Here is a 16946-nt window from a genome sequence, read left to right as displayed (position 1 = left end):
AGTCTCAGAGATCTAAAGACATCAAAAAGAATCAGACTGGCTTTCTTCACTCACAAGAAAGTGGTTGCTCTCTCTTCTAGGTCCCACAATAGTTATCATTCTCATATTAGCATTTGCCTCTTATCTCTTACACCATCTCAATCAATTCATACAACACAGAATTCGTGTGGCTACAAAACAATTCTCTCACTACTTATATGCTGATGGCTCCATACTTATCCTTACCAGACTCTTGGCCCACTTCATGATTCCACTCCATCCTCCTGACGGTGACACCAATCAGTAGAAAGCAGCTGCATGAGGAAAAGACTCACACTCTAACTCCTTAAACAAGGAGTTGAAAGTATGGAGCTCTAACTCCCTTAGGAGACAAAAAAAGTTCCTTTCTCATTCTCATATCTAGCGCCCTGTGTCCTGTCTATGCCCCAGACCAAACATCAGTATCCTCCTTCCAAGGTAACAGACACCCAGTGACCTACCTAGCCTTAAATAACCCTAGTAACCCTCACCTAAATAGAAAAGATGACAAAACCCACTAGCCCAGTGAAAGCAGCTGGCCCTACAAAAATGAAGGGCTTAGATAATCTTATCTGCCAAGAAAAGAAGCCTCTGTTTATTCCTACAGGAAGAGTGCTGCTTTTTCACAAAATCAAAAATTATCTTCTCAGGCTGGGGATTTAGCTTAGTGGTTGAAGCACCTGCCTTGCAAGTGCAAGGACCTGAGTTTGATCCTCAGCACCAAAAAGAAAAAAGAAAAAAAAATGTCTTCTCAAGCCAGTTCGTCTTTGAGAAGTTGGGAATATGAGGATAGAACGCAGGACCGTCTTTCTAGGCAGACAGGCCACATCATTTCTGAGAGAAAAAAACCTAATTTAGGAAAGTATAATACAACTCTACCTTGAATGACTGATGCCATTTCAGAAGAACAGAAAATTACCTTACAAAAATAGGACTTACCTCAACCTATCAGAAGACCCAACTTTGTCCGCTTCTGACTCATCACCTTTACCCACATCTCCTAAAGCCACAGGTGTGTATAAAACCAAGAACACCCCTGCCCTGGAGCCATCACTCATGCCTATGGCTGCCAAAGTCAGTAAAATTGCATTTTCAATTTTCTTGCTGCTGCTTTTCTTGTTGGTTGCTCTAGGGGTCTTCTTTGACCTAACAATTACCTAAGTGGTGTCAAAAAAGAAAGTTGATAGAAATATTGACAGTGGCATCTATTCTAATGAGGTCTTAGAAATTGTAAATATTTTGGCAGAAGCTGAAGGAAACACCTTCCTTTTTACAAAGGAGCAAATAACTAGGCTGCATTGTGTGTCTGTCAGTCAGCTTTCCATTAAGACAATAAAATATCAGTTCTAATCTACTTATAAGTTTTGGAGGTTTCAGTCCATGGTCCATTGGACCCATTGCTTTTAGGCTGGAAGCAAGGTAACAAATCATGGCAGGGAGTACATAGTAGAGCAAAGCTGCTTTTCTTATGGTCAGGGCAAAGGAAACAGGAAGGGTAGGGGATGGTATCACATTATCCCTTCAAGGGCATGCCCCCTAAGACTAGGAGATTCCCTACTCGACTTCATCTGTAGTTGAGTTCTATCAACTCTCAATAGCACCATGACCCGGGAGTCAAGCCTTCAGTGCATGAGACATTATGGACATTTTGGATTCAAACTATAGCGATATTCATCCATATCCTGCTGCTTTATGGAAGGCACAATTTTAGAGTAATAGTCCAAGATATTTGGCAGAAGAAATAGCTAAGAAAAGAGTTTGTAGTTCTGCATGGATTCTCTTAACTGCTTATAGTAAAATGTGAAAAGACAGAAGCTTAAAATGAAAGTGAAGATTTGAAAGATTCTCAGCCTGCACAGCTAATGAATAATAATAAAAACATTTTATGAGAGAAAACCAAAGTGTGTTCAATTGGAAAAGAGAGAATGAAGCCAGATGCTATTCTTCAAGATAGTGAGGGAATGACCCCAATGGCATTTTAAAGATCTTTGGGAAGCTGACATGCCCATCACCGACTCAGAGTACCAAGGCCTTGAGTGTAGAATGGCTTTAAGGAAGAGGCTCAGGACATTGAAGTAGCCCAAGTTGCCAAGTTGTGGAATCTTTTGGATCACTTCCCAAGGCCACCTTCTGCCTCTGCTGTCCAATTTTTTTCTGTAATGTTCTTTGGCAACTTAAGATGTTGTTCAAGGAGGTCCGTGAGCATCGGCTATTATTCCAGCTGGCACAAGCTGTAGACCTTGGGGGAATACACATGGTGCTAACTCTACAGGGATACAGATTTCATTTACATTTCCAAGGACACCTCAGAGACACTCAAGCCCTGGAGAGTGCTACAGGAGCAGGGATACTCTAGAGATCTCCCCAAGAATAATGCCTAGAAGAGATAATTTGTCAGAGTCAACACAGACAGACACACAAGGGCAATGCCTAGTAGAATTATGTGACCTGGGCTATCCTCAAGACCCCAGAACTATTGAGCCACCAGTGTGTAGCTCTAACTTCAAAGAGCTAAAGGCATGGGATTGTGATAGCTGTGGTGTTGGCTTTTTTAAGCAAAGCTGTGAGTGTGGGTGGCCCTGGAACCTTAGGGATCTAAGTAAGCTCCTCTCCATTATATACATAAGGTGTAACATGAAGTCAAATAGGTTCATTGTGAAGCTCTAAGTGTTAATGATTTCATCCTGTCAGATTTTAGACTTATTAAAGACCTATTATTTCTGTTTGTTTTTTGGATTTGTTTTTGTTTTTGTTTTTTGTTTTGTACTGGAGATTGAACTCTGGTCCTTGTGCTTGCAAGGCAGGTGGTGGAACCACTGAGCTAAATCTCTGGCCCTGTTACTCCTTTTTGAAGTGGGAATGTCTACCCAATGCCTGACCCAGCATTATATTTTGGAAGCACACAATTTGATTTCATAGGTTCAATGCTGGAGAAGAATTTGTCTTTGGATAAATTGTACCTTGCATTTCACCTCTATCTGGTTTAGATGTTCCTAAATGGTGCTTGCAACTTAGATGTTAAATTTGATGCTGGAGCAAGTTAAGACTTGTTAAGATATTGAGATAGAATGAATATATTTGTATGTTAGAAGTACATGAGCTTGGGGAGTCCTGGTTGGAATGTTATGGTTTACATGAGAGTGGACCCTCCAAAATTTATGTTGATACTTTCACCCAATGAAACAGTTTTAAGAAATAAGGCCTTTGGAAGGTAATCAAGTCATGAGGGCTCTGTTCTAAAAATAAAATTGACACCTATTTCAAAGGCTCAAGGTTAAAGGTTACTTGCCAATCTTCTGCCCTGCAAAATAATAGCATTCCTCCCTTCTGCCATGTGAAAACACATTGACAGTGCCACCTTTGCACAATAGGACTTCAGCATATATTAAACTTGCTAGCATATTGAGAATATTGATTTTGAACATAGTGGCCTCCAGAAATGCTAGAAATAAATTTATATTCTCTACAAAGTTCCCAGCCTGTTGTACTTCATTATAGCCACACATTATGGCACAAATGAGTATATGACTAAGACAGTATCCAACTTTTTTCCTTAATTTTAAGTTTTTAAATAATTATACATTCATAGGAAGGGGGCAAAAATTAACAAAGAGGTTTTATATAAAATTTGTCCACCTTTGCTAATGATAATAGCTGGTGTAACCATATTATAGTAGCAAACAAGTCAGTTGATATTAGTACACACCAGATCTTATTCAGATATCACCATGTTTATTATTTTTCCAAGTATATTATGCAAATGAGATCCTAAGTCCTGTAATTGTTTGAAATTTGTTTTCTTGATTTTGCATATATACCTTGTGAGTCATTCAAACTCTTGAGTTACAGTAAATCTAAGATTGCAAGTAACTTGTTCTGAGTGTTCTGCAAAAGAAGTAAACATTTTTCAAAAAAAATTTTAACTTGATAAATGAGTGATGTTTTGCAATATGAGTAGTATGTCTTAGTGTCACATTATCACAACTGGGCCCATGATTCTGTCTCTGTCTCTAATTGTCTCTGTCTCTCTGTCTCTTTCTCCCTCCCCCGCCTCACCACAGGATTGTGGGTGATCATCTCCCAACAGCAAAAGGTTATAGAGGAGATAACACCTGCAGAGGAGGAGGAGAAAAAGACAGACGAATTTCTCAATGAGATTAGGAAGATGCATAAAATGTGGGAAACTGTCCAAAATTTTGTAGAAAAGCACTACTTATATAAGGTGATAGCATTACAAGCAACAAAATCTTCTATAGGAGGCAAAAGCAAGTGTCATCGGATAGGTTCCTTGTTAAAGATGCATGAAAAAAGTGATCGCATTGAGTCAAATAAATAATAGTGATTCTGTTAATAATAGCGAAAGTCATCCTACATAATAACCTTCTTCTCTCTAGTGTCCCACACACCAATCACAAATGTTTTCAAATGTAAATTCAGGTTAACTTGTTTATTTTCCTTTATATTTTGCATTTTATTATTTTGCATTCATTACAGTATTGTAATCATTTTTATATGGTTGTTTTTGGGTTGTGGAACAAATTGTCTCAGTTTCTTATAGAGAAAATTGCTTTGATATGCAAGTGTTTTTGACTAAAAGCATATTTCCAGAATGAGTTATGCTTGCAAAACAAGTTTTTTTTGTATATTTATAGTTCCTCCTTATTATGAGAATATTTCATGACATCAGAACTGTCAGAATTGGACTTATATGGAAGTTCTCTAGAATTGAGAAACTAAATATCAGTGCCCTACTCTCAAAGATAACCTTTTACTTGTGAGGCAAGCGGCAGAACCACTGAGCTAAATCTCCAGCCTGATAATTTCTATTTCTATTACTATGAATTTTATCATTGGAAATCTCTTCCTTCCCTTATAAATGTTTCACACATGAATTTTAAGGGGCTTATAACTCAGAGAACATCCTTCATGACCAAAGAACCTGCCTTCATCCCAGATTTGATCCCCAAGGTGGAAGAGATCTAGTCAAAGCAGATATTGGCCTGGTCCTTCTTGAAAAGCCTATTCATGGGGATGATGTACCCCTTTCTCAGGTTACTAATATATTCTTGAAGAGCTGTTCTAAGAGCCAGTACAGGAGCTGCCAGGTGTGTCAATATCAGAGTAAACAAAAAGAGACAAGGGCTGGGGATTTAGCTTAGTAGTTCTGTCACCTGCCTTGGAAGGTGTGGGAGGTTCAGAAAGCTCGTAGGAACACTATATGGTTTGAATGAATAAGAAAGGAAAAATATCTTGAGAAGTCCAAATGACTGAGTCAAGAGAGTAATATCAAACCAAGCCCAGAGATTGGATTATCTTGGACTCAATATCATCCATCATCCCCTCCAGAAACAAGAAGTTTGGAGCCACAAGAATGGAGAAGTTATCAGCAAAGTTGATGGATCTGTTGACATGCCATCATCAACATTTCCACATGGAGAAGACTGAAGGCTTGTATATTCAGAGCCAGCCATCACAAGACTGCTAGGTACTCAGGCACATGGCCAATATCAATAGTGGGAGGGAATTGTAAACATGTAGCATTCTGTAAATGTGCAAGTAATTTTATTTTTTATCTATTTTTATTTTTTGGCACTGGTGATTGAACTAAGGACCTTGTGCCTGCAAGGCAGATGTGGTGCCACTGAGCTAAATCCCCAGCCCTCTGTGCAAGTAATTTTAGGTAACAGGCCATGGGAAAGTTCTTTAATCTCAGAAAATTAAATGAATCTTGAAAGTTTCTCTGAATATTTGTGAGCTGTAAAATTTACCATATGGAAGCCCTTAAATATGGAGATACCTCAAAGAACTAGGATTAGAGGTTCCATTTGACCCAGACATCCCTCTGCTGGGTATCTTTCCAAAAGAATTAAAAGAATCATACCACAGTGATATATGCACACCTATGTTTATAGCAGCACAGTTTGTAATAGCTAAAACTTGGAAACAGCCCATTTGCCCATCAGTTGGAGACTGGATAAAAAAGATGTGGTTTTTCTATAAAATGGAATACTACTCAGCCATAAAGAATGACAAAGTAGATTCATTCATAGGTAAATGGATGCATATACATATGGTTGCACTCTTAAGTGAAATAAGTCACACACATGTAAATACTGAATACTTTGTCTGGTGTGAAAAACTATAATGGTACATAAGATCCTACTGATATAATGGACAAGGTGAAATAGGAAGAAAAGGGCTAAAGGTGTAGGGGAAATGGGAAGAGCAGGGGGAAGGTAATAAGGGAAAAGAAAAAAATGTGAGAAAATGAAAAAATGGAAAGAAAGTGTTTATAAATAGGGAAGGGAGGAGGGGGTGAAGGTAGGGCAGGGATAAGGGGAAGAAATGAGAACCAAGACCTGTCATATAAAGGTGCAAGATCCCAATGATGAATGTAACTGTATTGTATACCTAAAATGTACCAATAAACTCAATGAGAAAAAAAAAGAAAACCAATGGAATGCATAAAACAGATGCAAATAGATTTCCAGGAGATTAAAAACTCCATTAAAAGTTTATGCAGCAGGATGAGCCATTGCAAGGACAGAATTTCAGATATAGAAGATAGGATTGCAATTAGTGAAAAGGAAAATAAAAATTTCTTAAAAAATAGTAAGGGACCACAAGCAATAATTCCAGCAGCTGCTAGATGATTCAAAGAAGAATAACTTAAGACTGATTGGATTCAATGAAGAAACAGGAGAGTGTGCAGATGACATTAAAAAAACTGTTTCCAGAAGTATAGGCAGAAAACCTCCCAAATAGGGGAAACAAACTTAACATACAGTTCAGTGGGGCTTAGAGGACTCCAACAAGCCTTGACAAAAAAATTTTACACATAGATATATAATATTTAACATTCCAGAAACCCAACAGGAGAACAAAATTCTACAAGCAGTCAGAGAAAAGAAACAAATCACATACACAGGAAAGCCCATCAGAATCACAGCAGGCTTCTCAACAGAAACTCACAAGGCAAGAAGAGCTCAGAGTGATGTACTTCAAGCCCTAACGGAAAACACTGTCCAACCCAGATTGACGTACCTTGCAAAAGTATCTTTCAAAATTGAAGGAGAAATAAGAAACTTTAATGACAAAGAGCACCTTAGGAACTTCATATAGCACCCACTATATAAAACAAACATTAACAGACATGAAAAATCATATAAACACTAATACAATAGTAGTGGAAGACCTCAACATCTCACTGTCTCAAATAGTAGAACTCACGAAACAATTAAACAAAGGAATTCAACAGATGTTTACAGAGTGTTCTATGTCAAAAAATCAGAATACACATTCTTTTCAGCTGCACATGGGTCATTCTCCAAAATAGACCATATACTCTGTAGAACATGCTTAAGTAAGTGCAAAGGAATTGATGTGATCCCCTGTATATTATCAGACCATAGTGCAATGAAATTGGAGATCAATAGCAAAAGAAACTGCAAGAATTTCATAAGCACATGGAAAATGAACAACACTCTGCTGAATAACCAATAGATCACAGCAGAAATTCAAGAAGAAATCAGACAGTTCCTACAATTAAATGACAACATCAGTACAACATATCAGAATCCATGGGAAATGATGAAAGCATTCTTAAGAGGGAAATTCATAGCAGTAAATACTCATATTAGGAAAACAGGAAGCTCAACTACACAACCTGCTGCTAAGCCTCAAGCTTCTAGAAAAAAAAAGAGCAGGAAAAACCCAAAGGTCATACAAGGGAGGAAATGATAAAGATCAGGGCAGAAATAAATGCAATGGAGATTAAAAGAACAATACAAAAATATCAATGAAGCCAAGAGTTGGTTCTTTGAAAGAATAAATAAAATTGACAAACCCTTAGACAAATTTATCAAAAAAAAAAAAAAACAAAAGGAAAGAAAAGGCCCAAATCCATGCAATTAGGAATGAAAACGGTGAAATTACAGTAGACCCAGCAGAAATCTAGAAGATCATCATTACCTACTTCAAGAGCCTATACACTGGGACCAGGGATTTAGCTCAGTGGTTCTGTCACCTGTTTTGCAAGCACAAGATCCCGAGTTCCCGTCCCCGAAAAAAAAAAAAAAAAAAAAAAAAAAAAAAAAAGAACCTATACACCCAATGAGATGGAAAATATAGCAAAAAGCAACAGATTCCTAGATACATATGAATTATATATACTATATATATAAAGCAAAAATTAGCAGACATGAGAAATATAATAAGCATGAACACAATTGTAATGGACAAACAACACTCTACTGTCACAAATACACAGATCATGTAGACAAAAAATCAACAAAGAAATATCAGAACTGAAAGAAACTTGTGAACAAATGGTCTTAGTAGGTTTCTACAGACTTCTGTCCCAAAGCATCAGAATACACAATTTTCTCAGTGGCACATGGGACATTCTCCAAAACAGACCACATACTAGCCCATACATAAGCAAATGCAAAGGAATTGAAATCATCCCATGCATATTAACTGATCATAGTGCAATCAAAATGGAAATCAACAGCAAAAGAAACCACAAACACTCCATAAACATATAGAAACTAAACACTCTCCTGAACAACCAATGGGTCATAGATGAAATTAAATAAGAAATTAAACAGTATCTACAATTAAATGATAATGATGACACAACGTGCTGCAAATTATGGGATGCAATGGAAGGAGTCCTAAGAGGGAAATTTATAATGATGAGCTCTCACATCAGGAAACCAAAGTGAGCTCAAATAAACAATATAATGTTGAACCTCAAACAACTAGAAAAAGAAGAGCCAGACAACCCCAAAGCTCACACAAAAGAGGAAATTATAAAGATCAGAGCAGAAATGAATGCAATTAAGACTAAGAAAACAATACAAAGCATTAATGAAAGAGTTGGTTCTTTGAAAGAGTAAATAAAATTGATAAACACTTTGGAAACCTTATCAAATGAGGGAAGAAAAAACTCAAATTCATTTGATTAGAAATGAAAAGGGTGCATTCACTGTAGATCCAAGGGAAATCCAGATGATCATCAATACCTACTTTGAGAACCTGTACTGTAACAAGATGGAAAACACAGAAAAAGTACACAGATTCCTAGATGCATATGAATTTTCAAATCTGAAACAGGAGAATATAAAAAATTCTAAACAACACAATATCAATGCTGAATTGTACAAGAAAGTTAGAGAAGATTTACTGCCAAATCTCTTCAAAATCTTCAAAAGAAGAGAAAGGGAAGCAATACTTCCAAAATCATTCCTGGAAGCAAGTATTACCCTGATACAAAAAACCAGAGAAGAACTCAACTGAAAAAGAAAACTACAGGCCAATCTCCCTAATGAACAGAGGTGCAAAAATCTTCAATAAGATATTGGCAAACCAAATGCAACAAATTATCAAAAAGATTATACATGCTGATCATGTAGGATTCAGCCCAGGGATACAGGGATGGTTCAACATACCCAAATCAATAAATGTAATATACCACATCAACAGCACCAAAGAAAAATCACATGACCATCTCAATAGATGCAGAAGCATTTGACAAAATCCAACAATTCATGATAAAAACCCTACAGAAAATAGGAATAGATGGTCTTAATCTCAATCTGATAAAAGCCATGTATGACAAACCAAAGGCCAAAATCATAGTAAATGGTCAAAAATTGAAAGCTTTCACCCTAAAATCAGAAACAAGACAAGGATGTCCTCTATCACCACTTCTATTCAACAGAGTTCTGGAAACATTAAGCAGAGCAATTAGAGAAGAAAAATAAATAAAAGCAATAGAGATAGAAAAGGAAGAAATTAAATTATCATTATTTGTGGATGACATTATTCTCTATGTAAAAGGACCCCAAAAATTCCACCAAAAATCTTCTAGATTTAATAAACAAATTCTGTAGCATAGCTGGATACAAATTCACCATTCAAAAATCAATAGCATTCCTGTGCACAAATAACAAAATTACTGAAAAATAAATTAGTAAAACAACACCTTTCACAATAGCACAAAAAAGAGAAATATTGAGGAATCAACTTAACAAAAGGAAATAAAGGACCTATACATAGAAAATTACAGTACTCTTAAAAAGGAGATAGAAGAAAGTATCAGAAGATGGAAAAATATTCCGTGCTCTTGGGTAGGCAGAACCAACAAAGTGAATATGGCCATACTCCCAAAATTGTTTTATGGATTTATTGCAATCCCAAGCAAATTACCAGTAGTACCTCACAGAACTACAGAAAACATTCCTAAAATTCATTTGGAATCACAGGAAACCTAGAATAGCATAAATAATTCTGAGCAACAAAGGTAAGGCAGGGGGTATCACAATCCCTTCCTTGGAAATATACCATAAAGCTACTATGGAAAAAACCCAAAAACCAACCAACCAAACAAACAAACAGCCTGGTGCTGGAAAAAAACCAAACCAAAATAAAACAAAAACAACAGACCTGGGGAATCAATGGAACAGACTAGAAGAAGCAGAAAGAATTGCAAATACACTCATACACCTTATCTTTATTTTTTAATTGAGTTTATTGGGACATTTTAGGTATACAGTACAGTTACATTCATTATTGTGATCTTGTACCTTTACATAATAGGTCTTGATTCTCATTTTTTCCCGTTGTCCCAGGCCTCCCTTCACCCCTCCTCCCCTCCCCATTTACAAACACTTTATTTCCATTTTCTCACATTTTTTTCTTTTCCCTTATTACCTTTCCCCTACTGTTCCCACTTTCCCTACACCTTTAGCCCTTTTCTTCCCATTTCATAATGTCAGTTATCTCATTAGGATCTTATGTACTATTACAGTTTATTCACACCAGAGAAGCTATTTGGTATTTACACATAAGCAATTTATAAGCATCAACAATGAAAAATCCACACAAATTAAAATGTGAAAAATAGAAAATGACAAACATGTGAAATTCCACGCCTTCATGCTTCAGGGTGTAGACCTCCTGGCTGACGCTGTCGCTGTTACAATGGGGCCAAAGGGAAGAACAGTGATCATTGAACAGAGTTGGGGAAGTCCCAAAGTAACAAAAGATGGAGTGACGGTTGCAAAGTCAATTGATTTAAAAGATAAGTACAAAAATATTGGGGCTAAACTTGTTCAAGATGTTGCCAACAACAAGAACGAAGAGGCAGGAAGGCTCCATTGCCAAGGAAGGCTTCGAGAAGTTCAGCAAAGGCACGAACCCTGTGGAAATCAGGAGAAGTGTGATGTTAGCTGTTGATGCTGATTGCTGAATTTAAGAAACAGTCTAAACCTGTGACAACCCCCGAAGAAATTGCTCAGGTTGCTACAATTTCTGCAAATGGAGACAAAGAAATTGGCAACATCATATCTGATGCAATGAAGAAAGTCGGAAGGAAGGGCGTCATCACAGTCAAGGATGGAAAAACCTTGAATGATGAATTGGAAATTATTGAAGGCATGAAGTTTGATTGAGGTTATATTTCTCCATACTTTATTAATACATCAAAAGGCCAGAAGTGTGAATTCCAGAATTCCTACATTCTACTGGGTGAAAAGAAGATTTCTAGCGTCCAGTCCATTGTACCTGCTCTTGAAATTGCCAATGCTCACCGAAAGCCCTTGGTCATAATTGCTGACGATGTTGACGGAGAAGCTCTCAGTACCCTGGTTTTGAATAGGCTAAAGGTTGGTCTTTAGGTTGTCACAGTCAAAGATCCAGGGTTCGGTGACAATAGGAAGAATCAGCTGAAAGACATGGCTATTGCTACTGGTGGTTTAGTCTTTGGAGAGGAGGGGTTGGCCCTAAATGTTGAAGATGTTCAGGCCCAGGACTTAGGAAAAGTTGGAGAGGTCATTGTGACCAAAGATGAGGCCACGCTTTTGAAAGGCAAAGGTCACAAAGCACAAATTGAAAACTGTATTCAAGAAATCGCTGAGCAATTAGAAATCACCACCAGTGAATATGAGAAGGAGAAACTGAATGAGCAACTGGCAAAGCTTTCAGATGGAGTGGCTGTGCTGAAGGTTGGAAGGACAAGTGATGTCGAGGTGAATGAGAAGGACAGGGTCACAGATGCCCTCAATGCTACAACGGCGGCTGTGGAAGAAGGCATTGTGTTGGTGGGTGGCTGTGCCCTGCTTCGGTGCATTCCCACCATGGATGCCTTAACTCCTGCTAATGAAGATCAGAAAATTGGTATAGAAATTATTAAAAGAACACTGAAGATTCCTGCAATGACCATTGCTAAGAATGCAGGTGTGGAAGGGTCTCTGATAGTTGAAAAAATCCTGCAGAGTTCCTCTGAGGTTGGCTATGATGCTATGCTTAGAGACTTTGTGAATATGATAGAGAAGGGAATCATTGATCCAACAAAGGTTGTAAGAACTGCTTTGCTGGACGCTGCAGGGGTGGCCTCTCGGTTAACAACAGCAGAAGTTGTGGTTACAGAAATCCCTAAGGAGGAGAAGGACCTGGCCATGGGCGCCATGGGCGGGATGGGGGACAGGATGGGCGGTGGCATGTTCTAGCCTAGAGTAGCACTTGGCCCTTGCTGATGAACTGACAGGAAGCTCCACACAGGGTCCTCCCCAGGATCTGGAGAATTCGGATGAAGGAAATGAAGAGAAGGCCGGCTGATGTAAGGGAATCACATGCCCATCATTGCTGGTTTCAGTTACAATATATAATGGTTTACTGAAGTAAAAAAAAAAAACCAATAAAAATCTAGACTCATGTCTCTCACTATGAACTAAACTAAAATCAAAATAGATCAAATATATAAATATTAAAACAGAAACACTAAATCTGCTGGAAAGAGACAGGTAGAGCTCTTCAGAACATAGGAGTAAGCAATGACCATGAATGGAACCGAAATTACACAGGAAATAGTGCAAAGAATCAACAACTGGGTCTCATCTTATTAAAAAGATTTGCATCACACACACACACACACACACACACATACACACACACACAAATCAACAGCAGAGTGAAGGGAATCCACAGAGTGGGAAAAATTATAGCCAGTAGCCCTCAGATAAAAGACTAGAACACTCAAAGAATTAAAAATCTGACTTCCCAAATTAAAAGACCCAATACAAAATGGGGATCTGAAATGAATAGACATTTCTCAGATGAAGAAGTAGACATGGCAAGAAAATATGAAAAAATGTTCAATATCACTGGTCAGCTGAGAGATGCAAATTAAACAATGCTGGTATTACATCTCACTCCAGAAAGAATGACTATTATCAAGAAATCAACCAACACTGCATGCTCATGAGGTTGTGGGGAAAAAAGAACTCTTATACACTGTTGGTGGGAGTGCAGACTGGTGCAACCATTGTTGAAATCAGTGTGGAGATTCCTACAAAAATTAGGATTAGAGTTCCCATTTGACTCAGCTATTCCCCTGCTGGGTGTCTTCCCAGAAAAATTAAAATAATCATGCCACAATAATATAGGCTCACCCACATTTATTGCAACACAGTTAGTAATAGCTAAAACTTGGAAACAACCCAAATACCCATCAACTGATGAACAAAGAGATGCATATTTTATACAATGGAGAACTACACAGCCATAGAGAAAGAAAAACTTGAGACATTTATAGCTAAATGGATTCAACTTGAGACTATAGTCTTAAGTGAAATAAAGTGGACACTATGTGTAAATATCATATTGTCTCTCTAGTGTGAGAAACTGAAAGGGTAAATAAGCAACAGAATGTACAATAGGTGACATAAAACAGGAAGAAACTGTTCAAAAGGAAAGGGAAGTTGTGAAAAGGGGAGGGAAAAAAGGAAGGGAAAAAGGAAAAATCAATAATAGAATGAAAAAAGTGGAAACAAAGCTTTTGTAAATAAGGGGGTGTGGGGAGGGGAGTGGGAGAAAAAGAGGAATCAAGATATATCACTTATGGGTACAAACTCCCTTTGATGAATGTGATCAATATGTATATTTAGGGCCGGGGATTTAGCTCAGCAGTTCAGTGGCCTGCCTTGCAAGCACAAGGGCCCGAGTTCAATCCCTGGTACCCCCCAAAAAAACCAAACCAAAACAAAAAATCCCCCAAAAAACAAAAAATATGTATATTTAAATTGTATCAATAAAATTAATTTAAAAAACAATAAAGCACTGTTCAACTTTAGTAAGCTTTAGTTTAATCTATGAATTATACTCCAGTCTATCTATGCATTCATAAATATTAATGGTTATACCAGTAAAGATAGAAGTTGCAAGGGAATGGGACCATAAAAATATAATTTCAAATTTTTATACATGTTAAAATAAGACATTTATTATTCTAAAGAATGGATTTTATTCTCCATTTTCCTAAAACACTAAAATAGCACATGGACTAATAATTTTACACACAATACAAATTGACATATTCATTCCATTTCCAAAATGATTATTTTAAGCTTCACTTTGGGAGTCTTTAAAAACTTACAGTTTTAAATGATCTTTATTAAAGTTATCAACAAATTAATTCAGAAAAGTGTTAGTGCAGAGTAGACCTCAACTTCTTGGATCTGGGAACTTTGGTAAGGGAAAATAGTTGATTTGCCTCTGTATCTGAGCTACAGCAGAGTCAAGCTCCGTTTTACTTAGGCTAATACTGCTAGGAATCCTAGTTTGAGAAGATTATTCTAAATTGAAAATTGCTACTTTCACCATAGGGCCTCCATTGAAAAGGCATTTCAAGTAGAAAGAAAGGAATGTGAGAAATCAAATTTTGTTGCAGACCAAAATTATTCTACAAAACACAGAAAGAGTAACAGCTCACCATGAACTCAGCAAGGCTTCATAAAAGTACAGCAGGTAAACTTTACAATTATCCACTTCCATTTGGTGACAAGAAAACTAAAGAGAGTGTCTGGGACAGTAGCCCTTTGTATTGGAGACAAAGAACTTTATGGTAAGCCAAGTTCCCAGCTGATAGTATACTGAGTATATTAATAATCTCATGAAAGTGTTCCCAATTCTTTCTTGTCTTTCAAGCACAATTTAAAACATGATCAACAATTTCTTTCTCCATTATCTAGCTTTTAGCCAGTTTATTCAGACTGCTACTTTGTAAAGTTTTATTAGTGGTACAAACCAAAGCAGGAACTGAATGGCTGTTCTGTTTCCATCCAGACTTAATGCCAAAAAATCATTCTAAGACAACTTTTAAAATTAAGCTACTATTTTTATTGTTTTGCTTGTACCTTAACTACGACCTACAGCATTTGCTAATTTCAAAGGTCATACAGTCAGCAACCCCAATGTTATCTGCACACCATCTGAGGTATAATTTATACTCAGAAGCATGTTCCTGTATTGCTGTCTGCCCTGAGAGCACAGTCTTTAGCTGGTCGAGGCGCTCACATCTTGTCTCATCTCTCAGGAGGCCTTGGGGACGGGGCGTGCAGCCTCTCTGGCAACAACAGGGGACACAGGCAGGGCAGTTTCAGCACAGAGCCTGGCTCCTCGGAAACTCCCGCTTCCCGCAGTTGCTCCTCCTGTCCAACCGAAGCGCAGGGCTCTCCGCCGCAGCACCATCCTCTACTGCTGTCCGCGGCTCCGCGGCCTCCTCCCGGCCATTCCCTCTGCAGAGCTGGCCCGGCACCGCGGGACAGCGCAGCAAGGCACTCTCCTGCGGAAACAGATTCAGGGCCGGGGACAGATCCACAGCCTTGTCGGGAACCGCTGCTGAGGCTGACTTTCTTCCCAGGGGAGCCCTTCCAGTACAGAAACGCCCTGTCGCAGGTAGGAAGCAGGAGGCCAGCCTCACTCAGACCGGCTTCCGCTTCCTAGGACAGTTCCTCGCTCTGTGTGTTTCCACCTCCATCTCCTTCTCCCGCAGGCGTGTACAGCCGGGAAAGGGGCTGCGGGGCGAGGGCTTCCCTTCTAGGCACTCCTCTCCAGTCTGTCCGGGTCCTCTCCTCCCTTCCCCTTCGCTTCGGCTGTGCAGGTGCCAAGGGTCCCTCTCTTGCTCCTCATGCTTTGCGTCCTTTGCGATGGTGAGCCCAGGGTGACGCCTCTGTCAGGAGGGGATGGCCTTCAGTGGATCTCAATATGAACCTGCAGGCGCACGTTAAGCATCATGGAAGCCACGATGTAGAGGTAGGGGAAGCTGATGCGCAGTCGCCAGGCCAGGTTGAAGAAGATGAGTAGCGTGCGGGTCAGCCCCTTGCAGAAGACCCCATAAGAACGGGCTACAGCTGAGCGCGAGAGCCGGACTGCCAGGCCCGACAAAAGTGCCGCCATATAGAGACTCTCTCGGTGCCCGCCCGCCCTCTTTCTCGGCGCAGCCCTGGGCCTCCGCCCCCTGCCGCTGACCGGCGCTCTATGAGCTCAGGGACCGAGGGAGGCGGGGCGAGGCCGGCGGGCGGGAAAGCCAATAGAATTTCAAATATTAAGCAATGCACGATTGGAAACAAGGCAATAAAATTGAAACAAAGGATCCTACTAAGGAGTGAAAGAAAGTTGATTTTAGATAAAAACAGAAATAACCAACAAGGAAAATAATACAAAATATAGAGTAGAGGGGAAAAGATTTAAAGACGAGGGAACAGACTAAAAGAGATAGAAAAGAAAAGAGAGAGCAAAAAAGGAGGACTTAATCAAACAAATAAAGTAATAGTAAAAAGGTAAAAATAAGATGGGTGCTTAAACTCCAAACTCACCCCCAAAAAGAAAGAAAAAGAAAAAAAATTGCTCCTAAAGAAGTGAAAAAAATTCCTATATATTTCCTAATGAGTGGATTTCTTCCAGAACCTGAAGTTTTTGGAATTCAAGCAATAATTTTCCTCTCTGTCCCTCTTTATAGCCTCTGGGTTTATGTATGACCCCTCTGTCCCTTGTCCATAAACCCCAGCCCATGGCAACTGTCAAAGCTGAGATGTGTCCCTGTTCATGTTGGTACATGAATGAGGAAGCAATCAGATCACTGGTCT

The 16946-nt window shown here is 38.8% G+C and overlaps 2 pseudogenes; one reads left to right on the top strand and one right to left on the bottom strand.

Moving 5' to 3' along the window:
• The first annotated feature begins 10959 nt into the window (after positions 1–10959).
• LOC104866897 lies at positions 10960–12605 on the top strand (annotated as a pseudogene).
• Positions 12606–14373: 1768 nt separating this feature from the next.
• On the bottom strand, positions 14374–16328 carry LOC117284765 (annotated as a pseudogene).
• Positions 16329–16946: the final 618 nt, after the last annotated feature.

Source organism: Fukomys damarensis, unplaced genomic scaffold, assembly GCF_012274545.1.
Source record: "Fukomys damarensis isolate Sample0158 unplaced genomic scaffold, DMR_v1.0_HiC HiC_scaffold_39, whole genome shotgun sequence".
NCBI lineage: Eukaryota > Metazoa > Chordata > Mammalia > Rodentia > Bathyergidae > Fukomys > Fukomys damarensis.
This window is presented reverse-complemented; position numbering and strand designations above follow the sequence as displayed.